This window comes from Hydra viridissima, unplaced genomic scaffold (genome assembly GCF_058129835.1).
Source record: "Hydra viridissima isolate aposymbiotic clone 2 unplaced genomic scaffold, HvirCarnegie_v1 scaffold_12, whole genome shotgun sequence".
Classification (NCBI taxonomy): Eukaryota; Metazoa; Cnidaria; class Hydrozoa; order Anthoathecata; family Hydridae; genus Hydra; species Hydra viridissima.
The window spans coordinates 449,787-466,870 of NW_028324311.1; positions in this window are offsets into that span (position 1 = coordinate 449,787).

Consider the following 17,084-nt stretch of genomic DNA (forward strand, 5'->3'; position numbering starts at 1 on the left):
ATAGCTGAACAGTAGATGGCCGGAAAAGAGGAAGGCCATCAATATTTACAAGTAAATTGATCAAAAAATCATTTTTAACAGCTAAATATGTTAATATTCTTGTAACTTCACTCTTAATTCCAAAGTATGCATATTCGCCACCACATTTATTTTGAGTTACTATTTTTCTTGGAGAGTTTAATAGTGTTCGGGCATCTTTCGGAAGATTTAATCCTGTTTCTCTAAGAATACATAATAACTGGTTAATCGATTCACGACTCCATTTATTTTCAGTTGCACAGACACCTAACCTCAGATTTAAATGTGTTAGTGACTTATGTTTTTCATATTCCTCTGATAACACTTTATCTGAATCGTATGCATCTTCAATAAAATTTTCTGAATCTGAAATTGAATCCACATCAGTTTGAAATTCTGAAGCTATATTAACATTGGTATTCGATAAAACTTGGAAGTACTCTGTAGCACATATTTCTCTTTGAACTGTCTCATCCTCTGTTACTTCCATCACCTTTTTATTTATCTGGTACCACCTACTGGATCTTGAATTCATTTTATAATATGGTTTGAGATTCTAAATCTTTAAAATATGGTTATATACTTTGTTAGTATATAACAAAGCTTTGTTATATACTAACATATATATATATATATATATATATATATATATATATATATATATATATATATATATATATATATATATATATATATATATATATATATATATATATAATTTGCAATTGAAAACATTTTTCTAAACGTATTTAAGTTGATTTTTCTAAAATTGAGTTTTCGTGGGTTTAAATTAAGTCAGGGAAAACAGGTAAAAAATCAGGGAAAAAGTAAATATAAAAGATTTTCGTTCAAAATGAGTAAAATACTCAGAAAAATGTCTGGTCATATACTACTATATATAAAATACTGTATAGTAACTCTATATATATCCTACTATTTAGTATATATTAGATATTCATTTTAATCATATATTTATATATTTAATATAGCTATAATAAATAAATGTGTATATATATATATATATATATATATATATATATATATATATATATATATATATATATATATATATATGTATATATATATATATAAAATATATATAATATATATAATATATATGAAATATATATATATATGTATATATATATATATATATATATATATATATATATATATATATATATATATATATATATATATATATATATATATATATATATACTTTTCACTGGGTCACCATCATCAGCTTGTAAACAATATGTATACTATATATTAACTATATGATATTTTACAAGATTATGATGGCGACCAAATATTTAGTAAATATTTACTAAAAGATATGTTTTTTTAAAAAACATGTTTTTTTAAATATAAAATTAAAAAAAATTATTTACAATATCTTCGTAAAAATCTGTTAAACCTATAGGTTTAACTTATTAATTATCATTATAATGATAATTAAAACTTACTATTAAATTGACTTTAAGCAACTCCTTGTGAAGCCTTTGGGTATTAACATTTCCATGGAATTATTTTTAATTTGAGATGAAAAAAATGTCGTGTGGTTTAACAACTAAACTGCGCATAGTTAACCATAAAAATTTAAAATATACCAAGTTATTATAAACCGGGAATTGTAATTTTGTTTAGTTGCTTGTTTTTACAGTATTTTTATTATAATTCATCACGCTTTCTGAATGTAATTAAGACGTCTTTCAAACGTCCTACGCAAGTCTGAAATATTTTTATTGGTTCCGAAATAGTTACAGGACTTCCAAAACGCAAACTGAACGTTCATTGTACGTTTTTTGTACGTCCCCGTGCCGGCTGGGTAATTGGTTTAACTTCTGAAAAGCATGATTCTTTAATATCTGATTTTTTTGAATAATCTGAACTGCTTGTTGATATGCTTAATTTTAAATTATTGCTTTTAACATCTACATAAATTTCAGTATCATTTGTATCATTACCGATATGATTCTGAATTGATTGACTACAAGTATTTAAATTAGCAAGAACTTGTTTACTTATCAATTTTCATTTATTAATCCGATACGTTATAATATTATTCTTTTGCAATTGTAAAATAAGGAATTTGATTTGGAAAAGTTTTAATTTGATTTCCAAAGCTTTATACTAAATAAAATTATCCAGAAAGCCCTACGAAAAATTATTTAAGTTCAATTACTAAAAGATTCTGGATAATTTTTGTATTGGACGCAAAAAACAAATTCAAAAGACGTTCAGAAAACAAATGGGACGGACGGATGCCAATTGAATGTTAAAAGAACGTCTTTATTACGTCCCGTACCAACTAGGCAGATACAGCATGATAAAATTTTGTCTTTTCAAATGCTTTCTTTCGTTCTCTCTTACCTGCCATACTAAATTTAGCTTAAAGACTGATTAACATTACCCTAAAAACTGCAGAAAAGAAATTAAAGTTACGCACAAATTAAAAGTCTTGTTATCTGCAATTAAACTTTTTATTAATCTTTAAATAGAAATAAAAACATTCAACAGTTTAAATTGTAATGATTATATTGTCTATATTTAATATAAACATTAATATATGTATATATTGTCTATATTTGTCATTATTATTACATATCCAAATATTATGTCTGAATTTCAAAACCGTTTTTAACTACAAAATGGTCGTAACAAAAATATAATATCATTAGTTTTGAAAACATTAATGTAAAACATCACCATTATAAAAGTATTTTAAGAAAAGCAATAGAGTCAGGGGTGATAAGTAGTGAAGCATGCATTCAGAGAGGTTGTCTGTGGGTGAGCCACAGCCGGAACTTATCAGTCTAAGTGGTAAGCCGATTTTATGTATTTTGGGTTGACCGTAGAGTTAAGGAGTTCTGACTGGGACGGTTGGGGTCGTGATTTCAGCTATCTTCTCACTGATCACTAGACCAATAATGTAAACCTCTGTTTCTTTGGTAATTAGGAGCGCAGTGTGGTCAGTGGGAACTTCTGGAAGCTCATGGTACGAGTTCTTGTCTTCTAGCATTTGTAAGATCTTCCTTTCGTAATCCTCACTGTCCAGGATGCAGATGCTTTCTTCTTTGTCTATTTTTTTTGAAGATGATGCTCTTGTTTTTGTTCAGTTTGTCAATCGCGCGGTACTCAGCTGGTCTCGTGTTCCTGTTCCTGTTCATGAGATCTCCAACATTTTGTTTTGAGAGGAGTCTTTCCGTCTCTCTTGTGATGATGGAGAAGAATCTGTCTAATTTTTTGCATCCCAATAGTTTTGGTGTCCAATTAAGGTTAGGTCTCGTGAACTTGTGTTTTGTTGGTTTCTCATTTCCGTTTCCGCTTTTCCTCACTCATTTCTTTCTCACTGCAAACCTGACGTTTGTGAGCTTTAACAACCTTCCCTTTAAAGTTTAAAGCGAACGTATCCCCAAAAGCTATTCGAGATGGAGGCAGGCACGGAGGTTTGTTTCGGTAACAACATTGTCGTTTGCCGTCTTCTTTCCTTCCGCAGTGTCGCAAACGGATCGGCCGGTCACTTAGGTTACGAGAAAACGTCTGATCTTTCGACTCGAACGCATAACCGGCTAAGATTTGTAGAGTTAGTGCAAAGTCGCATCTGGAATGACGTCGTGAAAATTTCGTGACGTCACTTTCAAAGCTCTTGGGTCGAATTTAACCCTCAACCCTAAAGTCGATTTTTGCTTTCGGTGTGGCTCTCTACGACTTTTGCGATGAAAAAGGTTGCGCGGAGTCTACAGTCGTATTTAGCCGAAAGTCGCTGGCAACGCAGGAACAGAATGACTCTTTGGCAGCGCAAACCGAGCGTTCAGCGACTTTTTCGCAATTTCCGTCAAAGCGGCCGATCTGCACCACAAATAAAGGTAACTTTCTCTTTGCAACAGTTAGTCACTGAAAGTTGTACGAGTGTACAGCTTTTTTGCGTCGAAAGCCGAGCGGTGGCCGGATGCGATTTTTCTTTTCACTCAAAAGTCCGAACCTGGTCTTTAGTCGTGTATCACCATCGAATGCTTAATGAGCTGGTTTAGGGGTTAGGGTTAGAGGCAGGGTTAGGGTTAGAGACAGGGTTAAGGTTAGAGACAGGGTTAGTGTAGTGATTTCTTGAAACAACAAAAGCTTATAAACGCTTAGAGTGCACATTTGAAAGAAGAAAATCCGTTTATAAATAGTTTCTTTCAATTTGATGAGACTACGCAGTTAAAATATAAACCTTGAAAACACACTAGCTAAATAAAACCTAAACAAACAGCTTTGCGGTACTGCTGCCTAATATGTTAACGGATGGCCAGGAACAACCTTGGTCTATAATGAATTAGTTCGTCTTTCCAGTTTTAAAAATCACCTAAAGTATAAGCTCAACTTTCCATTCAAGAAAAACAAATATCAGAGTTTCGGAAGGTTTGCATGCACGACACCACCATCGATGTTACTTAAACAAACAGCTTCACTGAATTACAAAACATAACAACGAACAGCTAGAAAAAAGCATGGTGATGAGTAAGCTTCTTCAATCCTATCAAGGAGCCTAGCATCACAGTTTCGGCAATGGTGCACATGTAAATCAGCAAACTCCGATACTTAATCAAACAACTTCACTGTTTTGCTTAGTTTGAGAACGGATGGGTAAGAACAACCAAGGTAGTGAGTATGAATTCATCTCTTCATTCAAGGAATTAATAATCAGAGTTTTAAAAGATTTTGCAAACATTTTTAAAGTTGTGCAAAATCTTATGTGCGATACTACTATCAATGGTACTTAATCAAGCAGCCTCTTAGAATTACCTAAGTTGAGAGCGGACGGCTAGGAACAACCTAGGTAAGGGTATATTTTTATCTACCCATGCAATAAATTAAACATCAGTCTCAGAAATTTCAAATATACAATTCTACCTTTAACAATAATAAATCAAACAGCCTTTCAGAAGTGCCTAAGTTGAGAACGGACGGCTAGGAACAATCGTGGTAGTGGGTATATTTTCATCTACTCATTCAAAGAATTAAGCATCAGTTTTAGAAGTTTCGAATATAAAGTTCTACCATCAATAATACTTAATCAAACGGCCTCATTGTATTGATTAATTCGTGAACGGACTGGTAGGAACTCACTTAATATTGATTGGGTACACCTTTTCATAGAAGTAATAAACCATCAGAGTTTTAGAGGTCTCTTATAAGCGATACTACTATCAACAGTACTTAATCAAACAGCCTCTCATTATTGCTTAATTTGAGAACGGACGGCTAGGAACAACCGTTGAAGTGGGTAAGTACATCTTTTCATTCTATGAAATAAGCTTCGATCTCAGAAGTTTCGAATACACAGTTCCACCAACAATGATGCTTAATCAAACTGCTTCACTGCATTGATTAGTTTGAGAACGGACTGCAAGGAATAATCCTGATAGTAAGTAGCTTCATCTTTTCATTCAAGTATCTAAGCATCAGAGTTTTGGAAGTCTTGAAATGTGCGATACTGCTATCAGAGGTACTTAACTAAACAGCCTCACAGAAATGCCAAGTTTGGAAACGGAAGGATAAAAACAACCTTAGTAGTGGGGCCAGTTCAACTTTTCATACAAGCAATTAAACATCTAAGATCTGAAAAATAAGAAGAGCTCTTTGTTCACTGTTATCATGAAATCCAATATTGCCAACCTAGCTGACCCAAGAATGCCACTTATATAGGGTGATAGTGTACACATCCCAGAGTCACCTGGTGCAAATTTTGAAATCTTTTAGGTACGTCTGCGGGAAAAAAAGTGACTTTGAAGTTACAAAAATGGAAAAAATTTACCTTCTTTTTTGACATGGCAAAACCGCTATAAAATCCATACTATTAATATCATAGACCAATAAAATTTGGTGGCAATGTAGCCTATGCCAATACCAAGATTTGGGTGAAATTTTATCGCAATCCCTGCAGTATAACAAAAGTTATGGTAGTTTTAGTGTTGATTTTTTGTTGATTTTTTCACTTCCAGTGCAAAACTTTACTAATTACTGCCTATTACAACCCCCCAGGCCATAATGTGGGTAACACATGTGCTCTAGTTGAATATACCAACAACATTGTAAAATAAGGATTTTGATGTTCTTACCAAAATTTTTGGTTTCGGGGGTCAAAACTGTTGTTCTTGAATGAGCCCCGAGGATTTGTGAGCAAAGCAAAGAAATGTGTTGAAAACCTTTTGAATGTGATTTTTAACTGGTCAACATGTATTGTGTGTTGAAAAACCCATTTCATACATAAAATCAGCTAAAAATGCCTAGAACTTCCTTTGTGTTTTGTTTTCAAAATCATTATCAAGTGTACAAATTGTAAAGTTCAATAAATTTACACTAACAGTGAATTAATTTCTAAAATTTATTCAACTCTATTCTTTTCTTGTGATATCTTCACACTCTTTAACTTATTTGACATGACATTTAAAGCACTGGCCAGCTTACTATTTTCAAACGGCACTAAACTTTGTCATAAGATTGGGACAAGTTTTAAATATTTTATTTGAATTTGACCATAATTCATTATAATGAGTTACTTATGAGCTTAAATTCTCTTCTAACAAGTAATATTAATTTATTAAAATGAAGCTGAACGGATGAAAACTTTTCATTATTTTCTAAAGGTGTTTACTATTCAAATCCACAAGACAACTGAACAGCCTTCCTTTGTGTTCAGGGTGGGTTTTATCTCTTTTGTATCTTGACCAATGCTGGTGAAAATCTTGATGTGCAGTCTCAAAAGCCTGTTCACTGAATTGTCCTAAGGGCAATTGTTTTATGTTTACAAAGTCCTTGATGTGATGGAATACTGTGTGGATTTTGGGCGTGATGCTTCCAAGTTGGATTGCCAAATATGTAGCTTTAAATTGATCAATCTTGACAGAAAAATCCTTTTCTAGTACATTTCTAAAGCAGGAATTCACAACCAAATTAAACTTTTTGAAAGCTTCAATGACAGCAAGAACTTGGGTGTTGGAAGTTTCTTCAGCAAGACATTGTAAAACATCAACATTTTTCAACGATTTTCTGCATTCATTGCCTTCAAAGTGTCCGCCATGATACGGGCTTTGGTGAATGTGAAGCATGGCTGGCCACTTTTCAGCATCAGACCACACAACCTTGAGAATTTTGAAGAGCTGATTGACTGTGCCCAAAAGTAGGTGTAACTCCATTGGTGGAATGATGTCTAGAATCAGTGTATCTTTAGGTCCATTGATAACTAACTAGTGAACAACATTGCCAAACATTTTGGCCTTGGCCAACACTCCACCCGATTTTTCAAAAGGCTTGAGATTTCTTTTGACTGAGCCAAGTGTTCTTAAACTGTCTCTGCAAGCAAGTTTCTTTGAGTCAATATCACACCAACAACAAGGGTGCATGCTTGAGTGTGTTTGAAGTCCACAAATAATGTTGGCAACTTTCATGTCACATGCAATAATCAACTTCAGAGCATCTGCATTGATGAGTGACCAGACCTTTTGAATATTAGAATGAGTTTTTGGCAAATCTTCAGAGACTGCTACAAGAATTTGTCTTTTCACACTTGTTGCTTTTGCTGCTCTGGAACTCAAAAGTCGATTTTTAGGGGGTGAGTTCGATTTATCTTGTTCTGTGGAACTCTCAATAACACTGACACAAAACTTGAGGAAACCTTTGCCTCCATCAATGCCTAGTTTGACAAAGTAGCCACCTGAAGTTTTTCTAGATTGAATGACTTGACTAACCAGAACAGACAAATCTTTGCAATAAACAACAACATGGGTTGTGTCACAACCTTTGGAATCTGTGGTTTTTAAGTCTGTAAAAGTAAAAAACTCCTTCAGCTGTTGACCAGCCATTTGAAAATTGGCATAAAAGTTGGGCTCAACCATCTTCTTGTCTGATGACTGATGAACAGTTTTCACTAACTTTTTGATCCCATTGTTGGAGAGGCCAGTGTTAATTTGTACATTGATGAGGTCTTGGGTTGTCAATGTTGATGTGGCAGAATGTGATCTTGCTGCACTTGACCCTATAGAAAGTTTGCATTTATTACCTCCAGCAAACAAAAGTTACAAAAACAATCATTTTATAATTAATCACTTAAAGTTATAATATTATAACTAATTTTTGCTGATACTGTACCTGGAGTAACAGGGAGTGGATGACCTCCAGACGCTTTTGCTAAAGGAATTGTGGCTTTTGGAGATGCTTCCTTATTTTCAATCACATTGGATGCTATCTGTTCTGCAGCTTTGGGATCTAATGAAGCCAATTTTTGTATATTTTCCCTGAACTTTAACTGAGAACAATGATGTGGTAATCCCTTACCTAATGGGCTGAGGCAGGTACTGCATCTCACAGCTGGTATTTGATTCACTTTCATTTTTTCATTAGGTTCAGCTTTTTCTGGAAACCTAGACTGTCCAATTTTGCAAATCAAGCAGTCACACACATGACTACGTGCTTTAGCTCTGACTCGGATAGATTTGAAATCAAGCAACTTTGGCAAAGGAACATCCTTTCCTTTCTCTTTTCGTCTCAAAGCAGTTCTGCATGATTCACAAAGACCTTGAGGCACACAAGAGTCACACCCATCAAGATTTGTCTGGTAAATACGACAAACTCGTTCAGCCTGAAAAACAGTCATCTGTCGGCCACATTTTTGAAGGCAGAGCATGCAGACACACTTTCTGTTCTGCTCATGGTTTCTTGCCTGATTTGGCATCTTAAGGAGTCAGTGGATTGTAGCTGTGTACCTAAACAAGTTGAGCTATAATATGAAATTGAAGAATATGATAGACAAACATTAATAATTCTGGCAATGTTATTTTATTATCAACATTACTATAGGATTTTCTGTAATGTCATCATAAGAGATGCCTAGATTTATTTTGATTGGAGTTCAAGATAATGATAATGTTTAGAATCCTGCCATCTTTGATAATGTGAATTTAATACAATAACATATACGTCACAGTGAGGTAGGTGTATTTCAAATAAATAACATATTGCTTTATGTAGAGCTACATATTTACCTAAATCAATCCAATTACTTCAGCCTAACAATTTGTGTATTATAAAAATGAAAAACAAAATTTTTACCACAAACAACGATTTTCAAGTGAAAGGTTTAATTATTTTGGATATTTCTGCAAACGTTTCAGTTCATTGCCACAAAAACAAAGTCATATAATGATTTTAACTTTTTACGATATGTACGCCACAGCGTACAAAATCAACGCAAAAATCAAATAATCATGTACGCTCTTATTCAAGTGATGATGGGTTGATACTGTTAATTCTTCTTATGCAAAACCCTTTTACTTTTTTAATCATTGTAAAAACAAAAATGGAACAAGACTAAAATTAAAACACTTAAAACTTTGAAACTAAATTTAAGCATATCTTATGATAGAGTAGAAAAAATGTTCGTTTTGAGAATAGTAAGCTGACCAGTGCTTTAAATGTCAAGTCAAATAAGTTAAAGAGTGTGAAGATATCACAAGAAAAGAATAGAGTTGAATAAATTTTAGAAATTAATTCACTGTTAGTGTAAATTTATTGAACTTTACAATTTGATTTTGAAAACAAAACACAAAGGAAGTTCTAGGCATTTTTAGCTGATTTTATGTATGAAATGGGTTTTTCAACACACAATACATGTTGACCAGTTAAAAATCACATGGAAAAGGTTTTCAACACATTTCTTTGCTTTGCTCACAAATCCTCAGGGCTAAATCCATGTGTAGAATAAGCGCAATTTGACTAGAGTAAAAATGTCAAGATTTTTTATAATTTTCATCAAAAAATCTGTTAAAATGTCTCAACTAACTTCTAAGGTAGTAGTTTAGTTAAAAGAAAGCTTATGGGGCACTAATAGCACTATCATATTAGGTTTTATATAGAAAAAGGTCCATATGGTGTAAATAGGGCTCATTCAAGAACAACAGTTTTGACCCCCGAAACCAAAAATTTTGGTAAGAACATCAAAATCCTTATTTTACAATGTTGTTGGTATATTCAACTAGAGCACATGTGTTACCCACATTATGGCCTGGGGGGTTGTAATAGGCAGTAATTAGTAAAGTTTTGCACTGGAAGTGAAAAAATCAACAAAAAATCAACACTAAAACTACCATAACTTTTGTTATACTGCAGGGATTGCGATAAAATTTCACCCAAATCTTGGTATTGGCATAGGCTACATTGCCACCAAATTTTATTGGTCTATGATATTAATAGTATGGATTTTATAGCGGTTTTGCCATGTCAAAAAAGAAGGTAAATTTTTTCCATTTTTGTAACTTCAAAGTCACTTTTTTTCCCGCAGACGTACCTAAAAGATTTCAAAATTTGCACCAGGTGACTCTGGGATGTGTACACTATCACCCTATATAAGTGGCATTCTTGGGTCAGCTAGGTTGGCAATATCTTTTTTTTTTTTTTTTCTCCTTTTAAATGAATGTTTTTCTTTTATCTATTTATTTTGCTTAACTTTTTATTACTGGCGCTTTAGGTCATTTCTGTTACTATCTCTGAAATATTATTTAACACTTTAAATTGTGATAAATATTTGAATAGAAGAAAATTTTTTTCTAACGTTAAAATGCATTAAGAATATTTTATTTTTACAAAAAGCACTTGCAAAAATAGTTTCACAAAATATCTTTTTTAAAATATACATTGAAATAAAAAAAAATCACAAACCGCAAAAAGATAAATTAAAGTAGCAGAGAAACAAAAAACAGAGTATAGAAAAAACGTTAAGGAAGGGCGCATAGAAAATCATGCCATATTAAACATAAAATCTATTGTTTAGAAAGAGCATTTTAAGTTCAATTGTTTGTCTTTTATTTTAGTGCATTGTCGCTGGGTTTTTTTAATCGCAAATACTTCTTAGTTGCTGGGGTTTTTTTAAGTAAAGGTAATCAGGGTCTTTTAGGGAGCTCCTGTAGCTTAATCAAAAATAACAAAATATCCTGCTGTATATTTTTACAGTAGAATAAATAAAACCTTTTGCGCAAATATAGACATTTTAGAAAGTATGACAAAATTACTGTTGTTACGGCTTTGAAATTATTCGACTGTCGACTAAATCGATTATTGTATTTTTCAATGTCGACGAAAATCGACTAATACATTTTTAAAATCGACTAAGTCGACTAAAAGTTAATTTAGTCGAAATATTTGAATAAAAATTTTGTCATAATCATATACTTTAGTGACACTCGGTACATACATGTACCACTAAATTGAATTGCTGATCTAGACGTCTTTTGTGACTAAAGTTCGCTTGAAATCTATATATTTTTATTTGTTGATGACGCGTTAGGAACGTGTAACAAAAATAGAAAATATTTACCTAAAATCAATAAAAAGCTGAAAAGAGGCGAATATGTTTTTCAGTGCAGTAAAGATGGACTGCTATTTGTAAAATGGAATGGCAAGACACAAAAGAAGTCCTCATGTTGAGTAATTTCCATAAAGCTTATGTTACAGAAGTGACGAAAACTTTGAAAGATGGCTTAAAATGAAGTGTTTCTTGCCCAGAGATGGTTGCGTTTCATCGCGAAATTATGGGAGGGGTGGATTTAACGGATCAATTGATAGGACTATATGAACTGGATCGTAAATTGAATAAGTGGTGGAAGAAATTGTTCTATCGCTTACTTATTAGGGTATATCATACTTTTGCATGTTTTAATTTTCATTCAGTATGTCACTTTTCCTATGTATTCATAAACCCTGAGTTGAATGGTATAATTTATTTTGGTGAAAAAACAAGTCTAGCTACCGGGAAAACGTTTTTAATTTTCAAAAATATTGTGTTTTTTTACTAAATGATGGCTGTTTATGTTATAAATGTGCATAATAATTATTTAAAATATTGTTTAACCTTATGCTTAATTTTTATAATATGCTTTGAGTTTTTAACAATATTATTTTGTGTATAAGTATCAGTTAATATTCAAATATACTTTGAAAATATTATAACTACCATTTTAGATTTTATTTCAAATTAATTGCTATACTTGCTGTATTTATATCTTCCAGATTCATAATATATTAAAAAAAGAAAAATGGCATTATCAGTTAGCAAGAAAACCAGAAAATCGATTAACACCAAACTAAGTGAGTATCTTGGAGGTCCTAAAAAGTTTCTCCAAACTGAATTTCCAACATTACGTGATTGTTTGCAGCGATGTCTAGATCTGCAGCGAAACAGAATACTAGTCTGTGAAAAAAATCCGCGTAACATATCAATCCAAGAAATTTTTTCTAATGTTGCTAATGAAGTTGCAGAACGGTGGCTTATTTCCAACACAGAATTTAAAGAACCCATAGTTTGTGGAACTAAAGCAATAGCACTAAGAATTAATAGAAGTTGGTCTGCATTCTCTAAGATAGCTCGACACATATCTCAAAAGGCAAACAAAAAATGCTGGGAACCTAAACTTGATAAACTTTTAGATATTGCTTTTTGCAAATGCAGAATCGTTTACTGCAGTGATAATGATGCCCCTTGCAACGAATCTTGTGATGACGGTGCTCATTGCTTTCGCAAATGTGACTTAAATTTAAGAATTCCTAAAAAAGAACTTATTTGGATAAAAACCCAGCGAGAAAAACAAGGCAGTGTTTCATGTATGCAAGAATTTGGTCTTGATCTTAAAGAGACTGCCAAACTTAGGCTAAAATGCTTACGCAAGTCAACTGAACAAGAAAGACTCACGCGACAACGTGAAGAAGCTTCAAAGTATAAGTTAGAATCATCAGTCTCTATTTATCCAACCGATGTTAGATTTGATGATGAAAGTACGGGTGTTACAATAGAAATTAATAATAATTCCAATGATGTGATAGTCAGTGATAGCGATAAAGTCAGTGATAGCGAAGAGGACTCGACAATTGAAAATCAAGAGAGTTATGTTAAACGAAACTACCTTGATATTAGTAATGCTGCCGTTGCCCCTATCAGATTTGGTGTATCATCGACTGCTACTGCTGCTATCATTAATGGTCTACTGAAAGATATTATGAAGGCAGGAAAACTTGTTGAAGATAAAAAAATCTCATATGTGATAGTGTGAAAGTTTTTCGTGCCAAAGAGTGTGCTATGAAGTATTCCAGAGTAGAAGAAAATTTCGACTGTGAAAGAAATATAATTACTGGAATTTTTGTTGATAGTAGAAAAGATAAAACTTTAGTTCTTATCCATGATAAAACTACAGGCACCTTCAGAAAACAAATTATCAAAGAAAATCATATAACTGTGACAGAAGAGCCTAGAGGTCGCTACCTTACTCATTATACACCCAAACCTAAGTCAGAAATATCTAAACCAGCTAAGCAATGTGCTATTGGATTATTCGACTGGTTAATGGAAAGAGGTAAAGATCTTAATCTCCAACTAATTGGCAGTGATAATACAAATGAAATGTCTGGATGGAAAGGTGGAATGCTTCATTTTGTGGAAGAACTTCTCAATCGAAAACTTTTTAGATCTTTTTGCTGGCTTCACATTAATGAGCTTCCATTCCGTCATATTATGGAAAAACTTGATGGACCAACTTCTTCAGATAAAGGATGGAGTGGAGCAGTAGGTAAACTGCTTTCCAAAGTAGAAAATCTTGAAAGAATTACTAAATTTATGCCAATTCCGCTTCTGGAGCCTCTTGTTACAATAAGTGAAGATTTCTTAAAGCAAATGAGCACTGACAGTGTAGTCGCATGGAAGCATTTAAATGCAATATTGAAAGGAAAGCTCGATCCTGAAGTAGCAGCTCTTAAATGTGGTAGATTGTCTCACAGTCGATGGCTTACTTGTGGCATGAGATGCCTGCTTCTCTATATGAGTAAACATGATCTTGAACCTGATAATGCAGAGATCTTAAGACTGCTTGCAACTTGGGTGACTCAGGTTTATTTTCCAATGTTCTTTGAGATTAAAGTTAAGCATGACATTAAATATGGTTCTTGTCATCATTTAAAACTGTTTCAACTTTGGCAGAAGCAAGATGATAGGATTAAAGAAGCATCTAAACTTTATCTCAAAAGTGAATCTTGGTGGGCTCATCCTGAGAATATACTTGTCTCACTTCTCTGTTCTGATAACTCAGAACAAAGGTTATTTGCCGTCGACATAATATTGGCAGTTAGGGCCGGAAGTGAACTTGGCTCAACAGATGTTAGACCATTTAAAGTTCCGCAAACAATAAACCTTGATGCTTGTGACATCAAAGAACTTATCGACTGGGAAAAAGAGGTCATCACTGAACCAATTTTCACTGCAAATATGTCGTTAGTCCAACTCAATGCATTGATAGTTTCTCCCCTGCAGCTACCTCTATACTCATTACATACCCAAAGTTGCGAGAGAGCAGTCAAATTAGTCACAGAAGCAGCTCAGTCAGTCTGTGGTTGGGATAAAAGAGATGGTTTTATAAGAACTCAATTGCGAAATCGTGAACTAATGCCTTTGTTTAAATCAAGAAAAGACTTTAAGTAATTTATGTAATTACTAATTTAGTATTTTTGATTTTTATTTATACTTTGTTGTGCATAACATTAAATGTTAAATAAATACTTGGTTTTAATGTTGATTTTATAAGAATTTTGGGGAGCTAAAACAAAAATTAAGACAGCCAGATTTATAATTTGAATTAGTATTTTGAGTAAGTGTAAGGGGAGGGGGCTTTTGCAACTAAGCCCCTTGCTCCTACTCTACCTACTCTATCTCCTACCACTATTTGATTCAAATTAATGTATGTATTTTTTGCAACGTAAATATTGCTAAATACGTAGATCTTTCATAAAAAGGCAGAAAATTGTCAAAATCACGTAAAAATGAAGCATTTAATACCTGCACTTGCAACACGATTTTTCAAGTTCTAGTAATGTTTTAGCTTTGAAACTTTGCAATTTTGTGTCAACCCATGAAATAAAGGGAATGAATTAAAATCCATGAAAACAAACTATTTTTAGCATTTTTATTTGATATTTTGTGACTTTTGCAATATTTTTAGGGGGTAGAGCTATGTTAAAAACACTAAAAAAACAAAAAATAAATGTATATTTCAAAAACTTTAACATTCATTCCCTTCAACTAGGTATTTTAAACAACTCCTGAAAATTTGAAGTAAATTGCTTGACCCAATCTTAAGATATCATGCTGCAAGTCAAGTATCGTTAAAATGCAATTCTGAGAAAAAAAGAAAAACAAAATACAAAAGCAAAAAACTATTAAAATCCACCAGATAAATAAGATTTTTGTAATGAAGTTCCTATTTTATTATCAATCCAACCTTTTTTTAATGCTTTTAACTTTTCTCTTCTTTTTTTAACTTTGACATCATTTTTTTAAACAGGTTTTTTAAACGCTTCATATCTTTTTGATGAAATGGCAATGAACTTTTTAAGTCAAATTTTACGTTAAGGAACTTAAAAACTCTGTTAAGACCATAGATACTATCATTGAAGTAAAGAACTGCGGAACAAACACCCACTTCAAGCGAAAATCTTGTAACAGAAATATTTTTTGGACATCGAGACCATATTATGTTATTAAGTCCTTTATTGCTATTTTGTGTCTCTCCATGAATGCATTTTTTGAGAAAAAAATCATCAGATAAGTCATCAAAATCTTTTTTTATTACATCATAAATCCACACAGGAATATTTACTGTAGGCTTATAAATGTCAACTCCTTCTTCACAGTTCTTCCACCTACACTATCTATTTAATCCTCTAGGGCATAGTATATGTCGTCGCAATTTGTGTGGAAAGTTAGTACAATGATTTAGAACAGCTCTTATACCTTTTTTCATTTGGTATACTTTTTCATCATCGTTTAAATTTTTATTGTTTGCAAATTCTCTTATCACCATATCAAAATAGTTTTGAATAGTGTTTATAGAATTATTGTTGAGGTTTCCAACACCTGTTAATTTTTTCCCACAAATACTTTGCTTTCTTCGCTCTCTTAAACGATTTCCCACACGCTTTTGTATATCCCCAACACATTCAAGTTTTTGCACTTCAACTCCATATTTACTATATGGTTTGCTACTAACAACATCATTGAATGATGAAGAATCACCATCACCCAAATAGTACTTATAAATTACCCCATAGTTATTTACGGATCTAGAAAATATTTCTACTGCACCAGTACCTTCCATAGCTCCTGAAGATTTGGAATGATTTAGGTGACATTTGTGATTAGCTTTCCAAGAGTTGGATGATTCACTCTGTTTAGGATGATTCACTCTGTTTTTCCATATTTGACATCCCCTGCAATATTTACTAAGTACTGCAAATTCAATGCAACTCCCTTCACTTATAGCTGTTACTACTCCTTTTTTTAGAACTGTGACCTCGTTTTTGCCACGTCCCATCAATAGAAACTTTAATCAAAGGTTCTCCAGTAGTTGTTTTATTTGGTGAAATATTTTTTACTTTATTAGCAGCATTTTTCATAGAGTGTAATGCAGCTGAATGGTAAGCCTTTGATAACGTTTTCATTGAATTATTAAACGCATTTTTTTGCATACATGACATACTCATTTTACGAGAGAAATCTTTTATAGCTTCATGCCCTTTACCTATTTCACGAAAAGCTATTATTGTTTTTAAATTCACGTCAAATAAATTTCTTCCTTGCTTTGAATTACTTTTATAAATTTGATTTGAAGTGTATCTATTGAACTCATACTTATATTTATTGTAACTTATAATTAATTTGTATGAAAATCCCATTCTAAGTGTTGAATCATCATTAATTACCATGTTACTTTCACAATTTGGACATATACAAAATTTCTCAATAATATCTTTAAGAATTTGAAAGTTGAAAAGAATGTAGCGGTTGTTTTCAGTGTCCGTATTATTGTTAAACCTGAGCTTTTTAGAACTGACACAAGTTGATTGAAATTGTATTTGACTCTTGTTTTCAGTACAAGTTTTTGAAAACCCATTAAATTTTCTTTTTCTTTTCGTTCATTATTTTTTTTAATACCCATTACTATAAAATGTATTTATATATAAATACTATCTTTGGTTGAAATGTAAAT